This window comes from Nelumbo nucifera, chromosome 3, assembly GCF_055504915.1.
Source record: "Nelumbo nucifera cultivar China Antique chromosome 3, China Antique-T2T, whole genome shotgun sequence".
Taxonomy (NCBI): domain Eukaryota; kingdom Viridiplantae; phylum Streptophyta; class Magnoliopsida; order Proteales; family Nelumbonaceae; genus Nelumbo; species Nelumbo nucifera.
This window is the reverse complement of record NC_142651.1, coordinates 94,703,627-94,723,064: the sequence shown is the minus strand read 5'-3', so window position 1 is coordinate 94,723,064 and position 19,438 is coordinate 94,703,627. Positions and strand designations below refer to the sequence as shown.

At 46.4% G+C, this 19,438-nt stretch overlaps 1 pseudogene; it reads left to right on the top strand.

Annotated features, from left to right (window-relative positions):
* Nucleotides 1–473: 473 nt before the first annotated feature.
* Nucleotides 474–2,051, top strand: LOC148801736 (protein translation factor SUI1 homolog 1 pseudogene; annotated as a pseudogene).
* The last annotated feature ends 17,387 nt before the right edge of the window (nt 2,052–19,438 follow it).

Sequence of the window (19,438 nt, the reverse complement as noted above, 5' to 3'; positions counted from 1 at the left end):
GTTAGATTACATGATTTAATGGCGATAATGACCGAATCGTTTTTCGGAATTACCAAAACTGTCCCGACTTTATCAAGACGTGACGTCACCGTAGAATCTTTATAGCTTCCGGAAACGCTTTGTTTTGCCTTCCAATAAAGCAAGGGAATGAGATAATGTTGAGTCTGACTTCAATCAGAATGCACACTTCCCATTAATCAGAATGGCCGTTTAAGCCGTTATTAACGGCGTTATAACTGTAATAAACCCTTAACGGTAGCAATGTTTTTTACCTGTCATTGAGCTAGATGGTCGAACCTGATCACTCGGCCTTTATTTTAGGTCTGATTTTTATATAACTTATGTTTTCACAAAAAAAAAAAACCATTAACTTGGTTAAAACTTATTTAATGAATTTAAATTGATGCCCCATAGACACATCTCAACGTACATTGAAAATATTTCCTGTACTTGTTATTAGGAGATGTTTCCGGTGCACACTTGAGATGAATTTAAATTGATTTTACAAAAAAAAAACTATTAACTTGGTTAAAACCTATTTAATGAATTTAAATTGATGCCTCATAGACACATCTCAACGTACATTAAAAACATTTCCGGTACTTGTTATTGAGAGATGTTCCCGATTGAGATCTATTGTAGGCCTGTGGGGTATGCTCTGTGGAGTGCTGATGCAAATTTTTATTTGATCGGGTCATCAAATTTAATCAAAATACAAACTTTCATAGTCCATTTGGAGTGATATTTATATCCATTTTGGACATTTTTCAGATTTAAATGTAACGCTTTGATGCTTTGTCTCAATATTTTTGTAAAAAATCTTTTTTGACAGCAAATCTAAAGTTTTAATATTTTTATAATTAAAAATAAAATAATATATAATATAATTATATATAATTTTATTAACGGTCTGATTTGTAAATTGAATGCAAACTCCGAATCCGTTTTCAAACATCATAGATACTAGTGTTTATGCTACACTTAATTCTTAGATTTTATTGTAACGAACGTGATAACGGTTTTAACGGCGAATAACCGTCAAAGGGTGCTTCTCTTTCTACTGTATGCTTGAATCCGAGAAAAGGAAAGAAAAAAAGGTAAAATACAAAAACTTTCCCTTCAATTTTTGACAATCATAAAAACCTCTACTATAATTTCACATTAGCAAAAATCACCCCTTGATTTTTAAAGAATTCGACAAAAAGCTCTCTTCTGTTAATAACCAGGACGAAAAACATTAAATTGATTAATCATTTTTATAAATACCAATTTTACCTTTGCCAGCATGTTATCCCCTTTTCCTCAACTGTCAACCTCTTTCTTCTTCAACTGGCCATACCTTTGAAACTCCACTTTCAACATCCAAGGTTCATGTTTGAACTAGACATCCAGATTCCTACAGCCTTCCATACCTTTACAAAGGCAAATGCTAAGGACTTGGGTACTGGGGCAAGAGTATGTGCATGTGCGTATACAATAGAGAAATGGTTGGAAAATCCTAACAGTGTAGGGTTTGAAGAAGGAATTCAATTGCTTTAAAATACTCAAGGGTCTAAAGAAGGAATTTTGCTACAATGGTACTATTGTCTAGGACCCAAAACTAGGCCAAGTTATTCAACTTCAAGGTGATGATCCAGTAGAAGAATGTGTCGACATTCCTTGTTCAGGCTGGAATTGTGAAGAAGGAAAGTATCAAGGTTCATGGTTTTTGAGCAGCAATAGACCAGTCCCTACATTATCATACTTTACATATGTCAGCAGAGAACTCCACTATCCCAAGAAGAGGGACACAACATTGATTTCACCAATCCAAACCCATTATTTATCTCTCTCTTTTCTTCTCCTCCCTCATTAGTGTCCCTATACAACATCGAATCGCCCCCACACAACCCGAATCTCCACCGCAAATACAGCACCACCATCGGAACCACGGTGGTTGTCATTCCCAACCAAGCGTCATCTAAAGAAGAAGACAGGTCGTCAAGTTTGCACTCAGATCAATGGTGATGACCGTTGGTCATATTCAAACGCCAAACAGAGAGAGAGAAAGAGAGAGGTCATGTTATGTTATGAGTTATTATCATTCTTCAATCTTCATTGCAGTTTGCAAGATAACTGACAGTTAACCTACAACCTCCACTTTTCCAATATAATAGTGTATGGTCCCTCAAATCTCAATTAAAGATTCATCAGATTCCATGTTCTATTCAGTTGGAATACGGCTGGATTGATTTCATGTTCTTATGGTTAAAAGACAGAGCTAGATTAATTTGATGCGTTGGAATACAACACCGAACCGCACCCACAGGGAGGTGGTTCCAATGGTAGTTGGGTGTATTGTAGAGAGACGGTGAGGAGGGAGGAGAAGAAAAGAGAGCTGAATAATGGGTTTGAATTGGTGAAATCAATGTTGTGTTCCTATTCTTCAGACGGTGGAGTTTAGGGGTAAAGAGGTCGACGAGAAGGGAAAGAGTATAACATGTCAGCAAGGATATTATTTTAGTAAAAATAGATGCAAATTAATTTACAAAAGGATAAAATAGGTATTAAAAAAAATGTTTTTTTGGTTTAGTGCTTTCCGTCTTAGACATTGATAGAAGGGAAGTTTTTGTTGATTTTTTTTTTTAAAATCTAGGAGAGGATTTTGTTAAAGTAAAACTATAAGGGAGGTTTTTATGATTGCCAAAAACTTTTGGAGAGGTTTTTGTATTTTACCTAAAAAAGGAAATCTCTCGTAGCTTTTAATTAAGGAGATGAGAGAGATGATGCCTCGAGATGCTTGTCAACGCTAATGTGTTTTTTTTACTGAAATTAGATAAAGTTCATGTGTTTTCTCACCCGTTAGGCTTAGCCTAGGCTAAAGCCGCTAACCAAGGAAATTAGTCAATGCCCCAAATTAATGAGCATGTGCAGTTGGTGCATCTACAACCAATGCTTTATATGGATTTATATGGGATAATGACGGTTCAGCCTAGGGTCAGAATTTTTGGGCCCAAGTGGGTGCCAACTCGGAATTGATGCTAATTTATAAGCGGGCATTGATGTATAGAGTGTGGGGTTTTTGATCCGTTAGATTTAAGGTTAAAATTCCCACGTCCTTGTCTCCAACTTGGTCAAACCAGGATTCAACCCATTTAGGCATTTCATCCTCAAGTAGGGATGGCAAATTTTCCCATTTTTCTTATTCTCTTGGGATCCATTCCAAATAGATAAGGATGAGGATAATTTTTTGAGCACAGAGAGAATTTTTTATCCTGTTGGTGGGGATGGGGAGAGTAATCCCTACCTTATTGGGTTGGGATTTTTGTAGAGCGGGAATGGGAGTGGCTCCCCGTCTCTTCCCCGCCGTATTGCCATTCCTAGTCATAAGTAGGGCCATTAATAGATTGGATTCAACAAAATCCTAACCTAATTCACTTTAATTTTTTAAATAAAAAATAAAAAGTTAATTATTTTTCAACTTTTATATATAATAAATTAATGTAAATATAACATAGTGAATTTATTACATATAAATTCATATATAATATAATATATAAAAAACATATTATTTGTAATTCCAAATATAACAAATAAAATTTATATATTAAAATCAATAAATATTATAATATAATCAAATTCAAATTTTAATTGGATTTGGATGGAGTAAAATTCTAATCCGATCTAATTATTAATTAGATGTAGATTGCAAAATCCGAATCCAATCCAATTACATAAATACATCATCTAAATCTAAGATAATTGGAACGAATGAAAATTTTGCAAGGATCAGCCATTTCATGGTCACAAGGATCAATTGGAACAAACGAATCCGATCTAATTGATGGCTTTAATTCAGTCATTTCATGGTCACAAGGATCAAAATTTTGCAATGTATCACTCAATAGTATCATATATATAACTTTTTTGGGATGACCTATTTCTAGGGTAAGAAGGCCTTTAGACCGACCCGTTTGATCAATTTTTGAAAAGAAAAAGGAAGGCGGTATTAAAAGTAGGAATTTTACTTTTTTATGCTTTTACTAATTTTAATATTTCTAGATTATTTTTTTATTAATTATTTATCATTAACATTAGTTTTCTTATGTATGTGTTTTATATTTTTATATTATTTTTAATTTTTTGAATCCATCCACTAATTTTTTATTAATTCATATTAATTATGGTTAAATTGATGATCACATGTTAAATAAATTTATATTATTAATTTTTAATTTTCTTTAAAAAGCAAAAAAAAAATATTATTCTAAATCGATATCGTAAATTGTCTCACATTGTGTATCTGAGATACATGGAATCAAAACACAGGATGTGGAATAGTGTCCTGTAATTGAGAATACACTACCAATCTCTCATTTATATTACAGAACATCCCTAAATAAAACTAAGAGATGTAATAGAAGCACCTAAAATGCCACATCTGGGTATCAGGATGTATCAATGCCTTGAAGCCTTGATGATTTTTTTTTTTTTCCTTCAATTTCTTTCTTACATCGGAAGCCATATGAGTCTTGTACGTAATAATCTTCTGAAAAATATCATTAAAACATAATCTTATATGTGATGTGCTTACATGTATCTCTCGCCAATTTGTGTTGACCAACCCACAACGTTTTAGGTATAAACATCAATGCTACTTGTTGCCAAATACAAACACAAGCGAAGTATGATATATTAAAGGGACTAATGCCCCTTTAACAAGGAAGATAGGATTGAAGTCGTCTTCATCATCAGTTTTGGATAATGGAGTTGGTCCTGGTCTTGCCTACCCCACCTAATTTAATCCCATCAGCTAACATCCCCACTTAAGAATATATACAATGAGTTAATAAGAATTTTTATATAAAATGAGTGAATAATTTACTAGGTTTTGGTTAAGGTTCAAAGTATTGATGCGTATCGGGTCATATCAGCTGATACGTATTGTACTAGGAGCTTTCTGATATGTCCCTATAAGGGGTGTTTTAGGGTTCTGACCAGTTCAGAGGATGGATGGATCTTAAACCAATTCCTCTGAATCAGATTCGAAAAAACTAAAAGAATAATAAAAAAAAAGCTACAGATATTGTCCGATACACCACTACCAATGTATAAGACGTATTGATATTTTGAACCTTGGTTTTAATTTCTTAGATTTTAAAATATTGCTTCCGATCTATCTTTCTATTTTCCTTCAAATTAAATAGTTTTATACTGATGATGCACAATCCGGCCGATCTTAGCTGTCAACGATCTTGCCTCTGAACTGAGTGGCAGGGACCTGAAACGGAGGGAGAAGAGAAGCTCCGGGGAGAACCCGGCGTAAGGGCTCCGAAGCTCAAGTTAGAGTCTTTCAAAGGCAAGATAGACCAGATAGCGCAAAAGTTAGCATACCTCGTTCCTGGGGGCTAGGAGCCTTTTATAACCACCTCGCGCACTCACTTCCAGGCTTCCGTCAGATCGGGCATGATTACTTCTGAACTCCTGCCAGTTCGGATGTCATTTCCTTTGGCCAGACAGAACCGCCACTGTTCCTTTTGTCGGAGCCGTCTCTGCGGCTAGTGACGACGGTTGCAGGTGGCGGTAGCAGGAAGCCATTTGAAGTGCGACTGTCAGGCGTCAGATCCCAAATCAGTCAGGTGCGTCGCCCTTGGATACGGACGTCCTTGGTGTCGAGAACGTTTGGTCAACCTGGTGCTTCGGAAGCGAAGTGTTGGAGTGGCGAGCGAGGTGTCTTGAGTTCGGTTTGGAGTGTTTCCGAGCTGCCATGGGCCAGCTCGGGTCAGCTTTGTGAGGCTTGGGGCCCAGTATAGTTCGTGCTCCTTGCAGGGAGCTCGGGTTCTCAGTAGGGAGCTCGCTCTTAATAGGGAGCTCGGACTCCCAGTAGGGAGCTTGCTCTTAATAGGGAGCTCGGACTCAGTAGGGAGCTTGGGCTCCCAGTAGGGAGCTCGGGTTCTTATTCAGGGAGCTCGAACCCTTAACAGGGAGCTCGCTCTTAACAGGGAGCTCGGACTCTTGGTAGGGAGCTCGGACTCAGTAAAGCGGTCTGGAGTTCGGGCTCGGTAGTGAGCTTGGACTTGCTTTCGATGTTCGCTTCGGGCGCTCTACTGTCCCGAGTTGCTTGCCTTTGCCACGTGTCGGGCGATTGCGAGGTCGGGCCAAATTTCCCTTCATCAATTGCCCCCCACACCCTGCGACAAGGGTCCTGTCTTGGCGCGGGGAGTTCGTAAGGTAACAGGAGGGTTTTGGTCCGTGCTGAGGGCGCTCGATTTAATTTTGACTTTCAAAAAAGGGCGGGCGTTTGGGAGACGTGACGGCAGTTGTTCGAGAGTTGGGCTGCAGACGCTTTTATTGCGAGGAGACGTGCACCGACGCCCCGTCAGTTTCGAGAAGGTGTGCGCTGACACCCGTCTTCTGACAGGACGTGCGCGACGCTCCGTCAGTTTCGGAAAGACGTGCGCTGATTGGTCTCGGAAGACGTGCGGTTTAGCGCGGCTGTGGGCCGTTGGATTGGCTTCGATCTGGGCCGTCGCTTTCCGGCCGCTGTGGATATAAATAGCGTGCGGGGGGGGCGTCCTTGCTACTGTTGTACATCTTGAGCTCACGCCTAAGATTCAATTCGCGTCCAGGCTTTTCAGCTCGCGTCCCAGGTTCCTTGCTTGTTCGAGCTTTCGTGGTCTGCTTCAGTCTTCTTCCCGGGTGAGTGCTTTTGGAATCCAGTTCCGTTTCCCATGTCTAGTTCGGAGGGTTCAGACTGTTCAAGCGGGTCTGATGTAGGTTCTACGAACCAGTTTGCGTCCCCCAGTAGTTCAAGTGAGCCCGATGTAGGTCCTGAGGAAGGGGTCGGGCCTACAGCCCGAGGTGCTTCGAGTAGGTCGACGTCCACCTCCCGTCGTGGCCGGGTTGTAGATCAGTTCGGCCCTTCGACTATGACGCCTAAGGGACTTCAATCCCTCATAGACTACTACGACTTGCCCGGGGAGCACGGTTACTTCATCCCTACGGGCAGCTTCCCTTGGGAACACGGTCCTAATGAGATCGTGATTTTCCGGGAACAGCTTGCTGCGGGGCTGCGACTGCCCTTTCATCCTCTTCTCGTCGAGGTTCTAAACCACTTCGGTGTGACGGTCGGCCAGCTTCACCCGAACTCTATTAGAAATTTAGTGGGGACGATCTCCTTATTTTGTGACGAGAACTTTCCTTTGGATCTGGAGATTTTCTCCTCTATTTTAATGCTGAAAAAACAAGCGGGTCCCCTTCCTGGGCGTAGGCGGGCATACTACCTGTCTCCTCGCCCGGGCTTCAAGCTCTTACACGGACTCCCTAATAAGGTCCCGGCGTGGAAGCGGGACTATTTCGGGGTGCGAAGTGCGCTGGGGTGGCCGTTTCAGACCGGCTGGGGGATGGTTGCTCCCGATTCCGGCGTCACACTTGATAAGGAGACGGCGAAGGGCCTTCGGCAATGGGCGCGGCTTGGGCTGGATTGTCAACGGTATCTGACGGAGGCCAAGCTTATTGCTGCGGGCCTGAGTTCGGGTAGGTTCTTTCCCTAGTGATCCTGTCTTGCTCTCCCTTTACGTCTTACTGATGCCGAACTCCTTTTTGCAGGTACGATGAACTCTCGAGGGACCCGAGGTGGGCACTTGTTCCAAGGCATGAAGAGGAGAAAACGGGTGGCTAAGCGAGCTCGCGCCGAGCCATCCCAGGGTGCGGAGCCCGAGGTGCTGGATTATCTGGCAGAGGAGCCCGAGATGGTTCCTCCTATGCAGGAGCCGGCGGGGCTCCATATGCCGAAACCACACACACGGGGGCTCCCACTTACTTCGAGTCTGCCCATACGCGAGCTGGGCCGTCGGGCTCGGAGGCCCCGGGGGACTTCAAGAGTGTGTTGTCGTCTGTTCATGCTCTTCAACGGAGTAAGGAGGCGATGTTTCCCGAGGAAGTTGCGGCGTGGACCGAGCTCCCTCTGCACCAAGTGGCATGCTGTGCTATTACTCATGCCATGGTGGTAAGTGCTCCCTTCTTTAGAGTTTGGCTTTTATTCTTCTATTCGTTCCTTTGATCCCGTTTTCCTTTGATAGGTGAACTCTTCCATTCACGCCTTGGCGAACCAGGTGGAGAGATGCTCGAGGCAGGCGCGAGCTGCCGAGGAGGCTGCTCGAACTGCCGAGGAGAATGTTCGTGCTGCTGAGGCTGTTGCTCGCCGCGCGCAGTCTAGGCAGGTGAGGTCTCAGAGAGATGCCGAGGCCATGGGAGTGGTGGTGAAGCATATGGCGGAATTAAAGCTGGACCTGGAGCACCAGGTCGAGTATCTTCAGGAGGATATCAGGGAGAGGACTCAGATCTTCTCTCAAGGCATCGAGGACGCGAAGAAGAAAGCTGTCAGTGATTTCATTGCTTCGCCGGATTTCGATGATCTGATGGTGGACTCCTACAGGAGGGGTTTCAAGATAAGCCGGTGGATGATCTGGAATACGTACCCCGACCTCGATACCAGTGCCATATCCACTTCGCACATTACTCAAGAGATGGCTAATGCTGCGGATGCCGAACCGGACTCCGAGGGGGAGGCAAGTCCTTCGGGTGTTGTCGAAGTGGCTTCTAATAATGATGAAGTGGCCCCTGGCTTGTAATGGCTTTTGTTCACATCTATCTGAAATGAAATGGCTTTTGTTCAAGTGCTGGTTGTCTTCGAGCTGCGTTTTTTGCCGAACTGACCATTTCGGTCCTTCAGTTCGTTTTCTGACAGATGAAATGGTTGTTTTTCTGGTCGTCGTCGAGCTGCATTTTTTGCCGAACTGACCATTTCGGTCCTTCAGTCCGTTTTCTACCTAGGCTTCGGGGTGCTTGCCTTGGTGGTTTATAGGTAGTATCTTCTTAAGTTGACGACGTTCCATGCTCGGGGTACTTGTTTTCCTTCTAGGGTTCCGAGCTCGTATGCTCCTCCACCGAGTGCTTTCATTACTCTGTAGGGTCCTTCCCAGTTTGGTCCAAGTTTCCCTACGCCGGGTTCGGGCGCCATGACCTTACAGAGAACCAAGTCGCCGACGCGGAAGTTCCTCTTCTTTACTCGCGCGTTGTAGTACCGAGCTACCTTTTGTTGGTAGGCCGCAGTTTGGATGTGCGCGAGGTCTCTCACTTCGTCCAGTAGGTCGAGGTTGGTACGTAACTCGCCCTCGTTTGTCTGTTCGTCGTACGCTTCTAGTCGCAACGTATGCACTTCGATTTCCGTCGAGATCACCGCCTCAGTGCCGTAGGTGAGGTTAAAGGGGGTCTCTCCTGTGGCGGTTTTTTCCGTGGTTCGGTGAGCCCATAGAACACTTGGTAGTTCGTCTGCTCACAAACCTTTGGCTCGGTCTAATCGTGCTTTCAGTCCGCGGAGGATGGCTCTGTTCATTACTTTTGTTTGGCCATTTGCCTGCGGGTGTGCGACCGACGTGAAGTTCTGACTAATTCCCATACTTTGGCACCATTCTTGGAACTTGATATCTTCGAACTGTTTGCTGTTGTCAAAGATCAGTACCCGAGGTAGCCTGAAGCGACATACAATGTTCTTCCAAAAGAAGTTCTGTATGTTTCGGGCTGTAACTATTGCCAGGGGTTCAGCTTCTATCCACTTTGTAAAGTAATCCACTGCCACCACTAGGAATTTTCTCCCGCCTGTCGCTGGTGGGAATGGCCCCAGGAGGTCGATGCCCCATTGGGCGAAGGGCCATGGGCTGGTGAGGTATTTGAGGTCGGCAGCGGGCTGATGGTGGATGCTGGCATGCTTCTGACACTTGTCGCATTTTCTGACGAGCTCGATTGCCTCTGTCTTCATTGTCGGCCAGTAGTATCCTTGTCGAAGTGCCTTTTGGGCGAGGGCTCTGCCCCCTAGGTGTCCGCCGCACAAGCCTTCATGGATGTCGCGGAGTACCAGCTCAGCTTCGGCTGGGCGCAAGCATCGCAGATAGGGGAGCGTGTAGGATCGTCGGTACAACCGTTCGTCTATCATGACGTATTTGGCTGCCTGGCGCTGCACCCTCTTGGCTGTGTTGCGGTTCGCGGGGAGGGTTCCGTCTAACAGGAAGCTCGCGAGTGGGTCGATCCAGCTCGGCTCTGCTTCGGTGACGGGAGCGACCTCTTCTGCCCCACCGAGAATGCTGGGCCGAGGTAAGTCCTCTACGTACACGGTTCTCCTGGCGTTGTGACTCGTGCTAGCCAGTCGGGATAGGGCGTCGGCCTCAGCGTTCTTTGACCTCGGGATTTGCTTGATGAAGTGTGACTGGAAGTTGAGCAGAGCCTCTTTTACTTTTGCCAAATATGCAATCATTGTGAGCTCACGCGCTTCGTATTCGCCTGTAACTTGGTTGACCACGAGCTGGGAATCACTACAGATAACCATGTGCTTTGCTCCGACCTTGTGCGCTAGGTTTAGCCCGGCTATCAGTGCCTCGTACTCCGCCTCGTTGTTGGATTCCGTGAACTCAAAGCGTAGTGCGTATTCCAGTTTTGTTCCGCTCGGGCCGCGTAGCACTATTCCAGCCCCGCTGCCTTGTTGGTTCGAGGAGCCATCAACGTGAAGGATCCAGGGCTCCTCATCCCAGTACGTGCTTGGTCTAACCAGGAGGGATGCCACACTGGCTGCTACTTCACGGGGTTCGGACTCGTTTGGCTTGGGAGCTCCGAGTTCGCTCGAATTGGGGATCTCGGGCTCGACCAGCTCAGGGGCTTCGAGGCTAAACATGCATTATGCGATAAAATCTGCCAAGGCTTGGGCCTTAATGGCAGTTCTTGGCTTGTACTGGAGATCGTACTCGCTGAGTTCGATGGCCCACTTCGTTAGCCGGCCGGAAACCTCGGGTTTGAGTAAAACTTGTCTCAGAGGTTTGTCGGTCAGGATGATGACGGTGTGAGCCTGGAAGTATGAGCGGAGTTTCCGTGCTGCTACCACCAATGCATACGCTAGCTTTTCTATCTGCGGGTACCTTGTCTCTGTTCCCTGCAAGATTTTACTAACATAATATATGGGTCGTTGGACCCGGTCCGCTTCCTTTACTAGTACCGAACTGACCACCTCGTCGCTAGCCGAGAGGTACAGTTCTAAGACTTCGCCTTCCTCGGGCCTAGCTAAGGTTGGCACACTGGCGAGGTAGCCTTTTAGCTCGTCAAACGCGAGCTGACAGTCTTGGGTCCATTCGAACCCTTTGCCTTTGATTGCTTTGAAGAAGGGTAGGCAGCGATCTGCCGACTTGGACATGAAGCGGCTTAGAGCGGCTATGCGGCCGTTTAGCCTCTGGACTTCTTTTATTTTCCGAGGTGGTCTCATATCTAGGATGGCTTTTATTTTGTCCGGGTTGGCCTCGATACCGCGCCGATTGACAACGTAGCCCAAGAATTTGCCCGAGGTGACGCCAAAGACACATTTGTTGGGGTTCAATTTCATGTTATACTGACGCAGGATTTGGAAGACAGAATCTAAGTCTTGTATTAATTCTTGTGAAACTGTGTTTTGACGACCATGTCGTCTACATAGCACTCTATCTTTTTGCCGATCAGGGGCTGAAACAGCCTATTTACAAGTCTTTGAAAGGTCGCCCCGGCGTTTTTTAACCCGAAGGGCATGACCTTGTAACAGTATAGACCGAACTCGGTTATGAAGCTGGTTTTTTCCTCGTCGGATTGGCCCATCCGGATTTGGTTGTAGCCTGAGTAGGCATCCAGGAAGCTTAGCAATTCATGTCCCGAGGTCGCGCCCACTAGGCGGTCGATCCTAGGAAGGGGGAAGTAGTCTTTCGGGCAAGCTCGGTTCAGGTCGGTGTAGTCGACGCACATGCGCCACTTGCCGTTCGCCTTTTTCACCAGCACAGGGTTGGCCACCCAGCTCGGGTAATGGACTTCCCTTATGAAGTCTGCCGCGAGGAGCTTCTCGACTTCCTCGTCGACCGCTTTCCAGCGCTTTGGGGCTAAGTTCCGTTTCTTCTGTCTAACGGGTCTGACTAAAGGGTCAGTGTTAAGTTTGTGAGTTATAAGACCAGGGTCAATACCGAGCATATCGGCCGCGGAGCATGCAAAAATATCTAAATTTTGGAGTAAAAAACTTACCAGTTCGGCCCGTATGGGTTCTTTGACAGAAGCACCAATCTGGAGTGCGCGAGCTGGGTCCGTAGGTGAGGTTGGGACCGCGACTGTTTCTTCTGTGGGCGAGGCTCGTTCTTCGCCTTGCTCCGCGGGCCGCTCCAGATCGAGGTCGCCGGCCGCCTTGGTCTTTCCCTTCAGGGCGGCAACGTAGCACTTGCGGGACTCGAGCTGGTTGCCCCGTACCCCCACACCGAAGTCTGTAGGGAACTTCATGGCCAAATAGTAGGTGGAGACCACCGCCCGCAGGATATACGTGATTGGCCGCCCTATTATGGCATTGTATGGGGAGGGGGTCGCGACCACCAGGAAGTCGTGGTTGAGTCTGACCGCACAAGGCCACGTGCCGACTTCCACGGGTACCATTATTTTTCCAAGGGGCCTGACTTCCTCTCCGCTGAAGCCCACCAGGGGAGTGCTTGCGGGCTTTAGTTCGCTCCTTGGCAGCTGTAGCCGATCAAATGCCGATTTGAAGAGGATGTCTGCCGAGCTGCCCGAATCTACGAGCACGTGCCTAACCTCGAAGTCGTTGATCCTTAGTTTAATGACAAGCGCGTCATCATGAGGGTAGCGAACTCCTCGCACGTCGTCTTCTGTGAAGAGGATTGGCTCTTCGGTCTTTGGCCTTTTCGGAGGGTTCCGCTCCTCGAGGACTGCTTCGCGAACTGAAGTCCGGGCTGCCGCCAATGTGCACCCCGCTACCACCGAACCTCCCACAATTACATGGATGGTTCCCCGAATTGGCCTCTCTGTCGGAGGCTATCGCTGCATCGGTTCGGCAGGCCTGCTGCTAGTCTCGGGGGCATCCTTTTCGTGCTCGCCTGGCCGATCCGCTTTATTGCTATTATTGTTGTGCTATACAAAGTTCCTCAAGTATCCGCGACGGATGAGCCCCTCTATTTCGTCTCGGAGGTTGTTGCACTGCTCGGTACTGTGACCATGGTCCCTATGGAAACTACAATACAAATTCTTGTTTCTTTCGTTCGGGTTTCCCTTTAGGCGAGGTGGCCATTTCACGTACGGGGCGTCCTTAATCGTCATTAAGATCTTGGTACGCCTCGTGTTCAGTGGCGTGTAATTCGTCCGAACTGGCAGGGGAGCTCGGAACGACTGGTTCGGTTTTGGGTCCCGGGCCGGGTTTTTTCGGTCGGCTGAGTTAGAGGACTCGCATCCCTCTTTCTTTTCTCATTCCCGCCCTCGGTTTGCTGGTTGATTTCCTCCTCCATCCTCATGAACTTGTCCGCGAGCTTGAGGAACTCGGCCACGGTCGCGGGCTGGTTGGCTACCATGTGCCATTTGAACTCCTTGTGCGTCACCCCTCTTTTTACTGCGGCGAGCTGCACCGCGGGGTCTAACCGCGGTATCTGTAAGCATGCTTCATTGAATCGTTTGATGTAGCCCCGTATGGGTTCTCCTTCCCTTTGGACTACCCCGAAGATGCTTTCCTCTGCTCTCGGGCACCGTTTGCTGGTGACAAAGTGTGCAGTGAAGACCTGCACGAACTGAGCCCAACACTTTATCGACCCGGGGGCCAGGTTCCTGTACCAAGTGCGGGCTACCCCCTTGAGGGTGGTGGTGAAAGCCACGCACATGCATGATTCACTGGCTCTGGCGAGGTGCATTTGGGACTGGAAAGCGTCAACGTGGTCGTTGGGGTCGAAGGACCCGTCATACTTGTCTAGAGGCGGGAGCTTGAAATCTCTGGGCAGGGGGACTGCTAGGAGTTTTGACGCGAGGGGGGAAGGAACTGAGAGAATCGGGGCAACTCCTACCTCGTCCGAGCTCGTCTCGCCTTTGCTTCTAAGCTCTGACAGGACGCGGGTGGTGGTTCGTCGACCTCGACGGCGCCTTCGCTACTGAGTGGGCCGTGTACTGGCACTGCTGGCCTCCGTGTTGCCGAGCTCGATGGGCCCGGAGTGCCGGTAGTCCGCTGCTGCCAGTGCACCGAATCGGTTTTCCGCGAGTGGGAACTCCGGTTTGGAGCCCTGAGGTGCCGATCTCGCGAGCGAGGTTCCTGACCCGCCTGCGAGCTGCGAGGCGGGGATGACTTTTCTCTCTCTCCGGCCTGGGGACGAGGCCTAGCTGTTTGGGGGGATCTGGGGCCTGGAGGCCTTTCCTTGGTGGATGCGTCCATCCTACGGAGAGGCCTTGACCGGCTTCGGGGCAGGGTGGCGAGGTGGAAGTAATGGTTGGTTCGGTGGCAGTTGGGGGAACTGCTGTTGATAGTGATATTGGGAGAGGTTGTGCAACACTTGGTGCTGGTGAAGCTGGTGTTGCTGGAATTGTTGCATCTGGGCTTGCATTGCCCGCATGCACTGCATTAGGTCGTCCAACCAATTTTGGCTAGCTGCCAGGGGGATGGCGGTTGGTTCAGTGAGGGTAGTTTCGATGGGGAGAGGAAATGGGATGTTTGTGGCAGGTAGGTTTGCAGGCGCCACTGCTTGTGGCGTATTCAGATTGGGAATTCCGTCCACCGAGAGGGGGATGGTGAGCTGTCCAACACACACCACGGGAACTTGAGGCTGTTCCCCGGTGGTGTTTGTCTCTGTGCCGCGTCCGACGTTGCTGGAGGAGACCATGAGTATTGAGTTTTTCAAAGGAGAAGAAAGGGGTATGAAAGTTTTGGAGGGAGGCCTTTTGAAGCGTTCCCACAGACGGTGCCAATTGATGATGCACAATCCGGCCGATCTTAGCTGTCAACGATCTTGCCTCTGAACTGAGTGGCAGGGACCTGAAACGGAGGGAGAAGAGAAGCTCCGGGGAGAACCCGGCGTAAGGGCTCCGAAGCTCAAGTTAGAGTCTTTCAAAGGCAAGATAGACCAGATAGCGCAAAAGTTAGCATACCTCGTTCCTGGGGGGTAGGAGCCTTTTATAACCACCTCGCGCACTCACTTCCAGGCTTCCGTCAGATCGGGCATGATTACTTCTGAACTCCTGCCAGTTCGGATGTCATTTCCTCTGGCCGGACAGAACCGCCACTGTTCCTTTTGTCGGAGCCGTCTCTGCGGCTAGTGACGACGGTTGCAGGTGGCGGTAGCAGGAAGCCGTTTGAAGTGTGGCTGTCAGGCGTTAGATCCCAAGTCAGTCAGGTGCGTCGCCCTTGGATACGGACGTCCTTGGTGTCGGGTACGTTTGGTCAGCCTGGTGCTTCGGAAGCGAAGTGTTGGAGTGGCGAGCGAGGTGTCTTGAGTTCGGTTTGGAGTGTTTCCGAGCTGCCATGGGCCAGCTCGGGTCAGCTTTGTGAGGCTTGGGGCCCAGTATAGTTCGTGCTCCTTGCAGGGAGCTCGGGTTCTCAGTAGGGAGCTCACTCTTAATAGGGAGCTCGGACTCCCAGTAGGGAGCTTGCTCTTAATAGGGAGCTCGGGCTCCCAGTAGGGAGCTCGGGCTCCCAGTAGGGAGCTCGGGCTCCCAGTAGGGAGCTCGGGCTCCCAGTAGGGAGCTCGGGTTCTTATTCAGGGAGCTCGGACCCTTAACAGGGAGCTCACTCTTAACAGGGAGCTCGGGCTCCTAGTAGGGAGCTCGGACTCTTGGTAGGGAGCTCAGACTCAGTAAAGCGGTCTAGAGTTCGGGCTCGATAGTGAGCTTGGACTTGCTTCCGATGTTCGCTTCGGGCGCTCTACTGTCCCGAGTTGCTTGCCTTTGCCACGTGTCGGGCGATTGCGAGGTTGGGCCAAATTTCCCTTCATCATATACAGATTTAGAGTTTCACTACCAAGTTCAATTCTTGCTGAAGTTCAAACGGTTAATTTAAGACCGAAAGGAAAGCTTTAGACAAAACCAAACAGAAGATTTCAAAACCACGCTGTCAATTTACCTTTGTCAAAACCAACTGATCCATCAAAACGTAAATGTTTTAGTTGAACCAATCCAATTAAAATAGGCGTCAGACCACTTCAACCAAATGTTATATACCAATGTCAAATTATTATCATCACCATCACCATCATCATCTAAGTCTTATCCCAATTATATATAATCGATTACATTGAATTATTATCATCACCATCATCGTCTAAGTCTTATCTTATCCAAATTATATGAAATCAATTACATGAATCCTATTGTACTATTTCATTTGTTTAATACATATCCATCCTTGTTTAAATCAATTTTTACCATTTCAAATCACTTCTTTTAACATGCTCCTAACCCTTAACCCTTCAATGAATGCCAATTTGATATTTTCAGATGGAATTCATTTATGATACATTCATTAATATTAGTTATTTATCAATTGTATTTACTATCACATTCAATTAATTATATTTTTTTATAACAAATACAAGTAAAATTTTACTTTTCAAACATTATTTTGTTAAATTATCACATAAAATAACTTGGGAGTATAATTGAATCAAAAGGAAAAGTGAAAATGGACCAATCGCCAACCCAAAATCTGTGATGGTAGAAAATGAAGGATGGACATTTTCGGAAAAGTGAAAATTTTACCTTTCAAATATTATTTTGTTGGCATGTTGTTGAGTTCAGCTACGCCCCTCCTCCTGCCCACACCTGTAGTTGTATGCATCGTAGGTTTTTCTACTCGCGCGGGTGACGTTAAGGGGGACATTTGGCTCCCAGCGGTTCGTGCCTTTGCAAACACGTTGCGGCACACACGCAAATGACAAAATGCCTGACAATTGGAACCGTAGATCACGCCACGTAGAATCAAGTCAAAGGATGACGTCTCCGACAAGGCAAAAGGAGCTCCCCCGTGATGTGTTGTTGATCTCAAGTCTCAACTACTACTGTCGACTACCTAGTAGCCCCCTTCTACGTCTTTCTTATCATTATTTTCTCTCTTTATCTGGTTCAAGCCTACGTGTACTTGACACGTGTCAAGACATTAGACCAAGCAAGAAAACCATGGGAGCTCCTCGGACCTCGGCTACTGGTTCTGACTTCTGACGCTACTTTGCTGCCACGTCTTCATCGTTACCATCACAGGATAGAAGCTCAGAATTACGAACGAGAACGACTTTGAGTTTGAGTAAATGGGCAGCCCAAGTGACAGGTGGCACATGCAAATTAAGGGAAAGAATCACACGTGACGACTTTGAACCCTGAGGGAACTACGTGTTTATCTCCCAGGGGAGTGGTTCCAAAAGTGTTGGACGGTTTGGATTGCTTGTCTGTTCATTACGCCACGTAGCAGAAACAGGTGAATCAGCTAGGACCTACCCGTTGCGTCCTGGCCCTGATGTAAGCAACCCCTCTAAAATCAAGTGGATCGGAACAAAAGTGGACCCCTCAAATACAACGGTTACCACATGGGTGTGTAACCATCATCTACAAGCTTGATCAGCAATATGATATGGGATCATGAAAATCATTGATTTAACTTAAAATTTTTCTTTAATCAAGGGAGGAATAACTAGCCAACTAGGGATGGTGATGGAAACATATATCCCACCCAAAAATCAAAATCATGTCAAAATAGGTCATCTGAGATCGACAAATTGGTGGATGGGTTCCACACTCTACATACAGCACACCGACCACGATGGTATATCATCCAATTTTGTTTTCTTTTTCTGCCCTTTTTTCATTTCTAATGAGAACCGGGGCCACCTAGGACCTATGGATTACGAAAACGGAACACGGTTTCTGGGTTTCAGATTGGGATGACGAGAGAATTGGGGGGGGGGGGGGGGCTTGGACTTGGGAAAAGGAAGAAAGATGTTTGCTAGTTTGTTATGTACGCGCATACGTCTACCACACTAATCAAAATTGTGTTCGTCGTCGTCACGCAGCAATAATAATAACAAATGATCTGGCACCCACCAGGCCACCACCCCATTGGTTGGAACTTGGGACCACAGACAGTCCAGCCCTTTGTTTGTGACTAATCGTCGTCGAACTGGCGTTCACACTCATACAACCCAGATGGTGATAACCATCATGGGCACGGACGTGGCTCTCATCAGCTTTCTCGTCTATGGTCCATCTTCTCCACCCCCTTCACTCACTGCACACCCACTTGCGTTATGGCCGTTTCATTAGTCCACATCACCCAAAGTAACAACGTCACTATCCTGGATCAAAATTCAAATCTTCAACACAGGTCGGGGTGTATGTATCGATATGATACCCCCCCCCCCCCCGGAAACCCTAAATAACGTGTGTTTTAGATTTTGACCAGTTTCAGGTGTGTAGACCTTAAACTAAGCCAGAAGCAATTCTGGAAAAAAAATAAAAAAAAAAAAGTTATCAGTTATCGAAAACACCCTGTTTATGCATATCAAATGCATCAATAGTTTGAACGTTGCCCTGGATTTCCATGCGAGAGATAACAGAACAATGAATGGAACTAAGGCTTCATTTGGTCAATCAGGTAATTGACCATAACCCCTGCATTCATATACCATTATAATGGATTCCACGATAAGCGAAACTTTCAAAGAATACCATTTATCTGATTAACTGATACCTTTCTGGAGAGTGGATGAGTTATTTATCCGCACAGTTTATGCTCTCCCCTTCCTCTCTATTTATCAGAGTAAGTTACATCGCACAGAAATCGAACTTAATTAGACAATTTTTACCTAAAAACACTTGTCTGGATAAATTCACTTACATGATAAATTAAAACCAACAGAGCCTAAGGCCTTTTTCTTCTTTTCTTTTCTTTTTTTTTTTCTTCACATCTTGTGAACCATCCCAAGTGTGAATAAGATAGTGAAAGGTCATTGGGTGAGTTGATTAAATAAAGTAATCAATTCACCCAATTGTATTGTTCTTTGATTAAATAAAGTACCTTACCTTTTACAAAAAATAAAATAAAATAAAAAGAAAGGTCATTGGGTGAATGGGTGGGCCATGTCTACTATAATAGGGTGTATTCAGAAATATACTGCTGCTTGTCTCCGAACGTCCATGCTGTTGCCTTCATACAGTTAATTTCTATTCTTCGCTTTTCTTTCTAATTTCCAAAAAGAAATTTGGAATATCAGGCGCGTTTAGGAATCAACTTAACTGGTTTCGAACTTCATCAAGTTCAGGTCATGACCACATCCACGACTATACGACGATTTCCATGCTCCAGCAATCCCTGATGTATGTTCTAACCATCTCTATTAAACTTCTACACTCCTTACTGGTAAAGATGAAGCTTTGTGCTAAGCAATTTTAACCATCCAATTGGTCGGTCACCTATAGAGTAGGGCATAAGCCACATCCACAAAATTTACCGACCCTACGACCAACCACTATAAACCCTTGTATTACAACCATCCAAAGATCAATCTCTTTGCTGGATATGTGGATGGTTGAACTCACGACTGACCAACATGAACCTACCCATCTTCATTATCACTATCACTAATTCACTATACAGATGAAA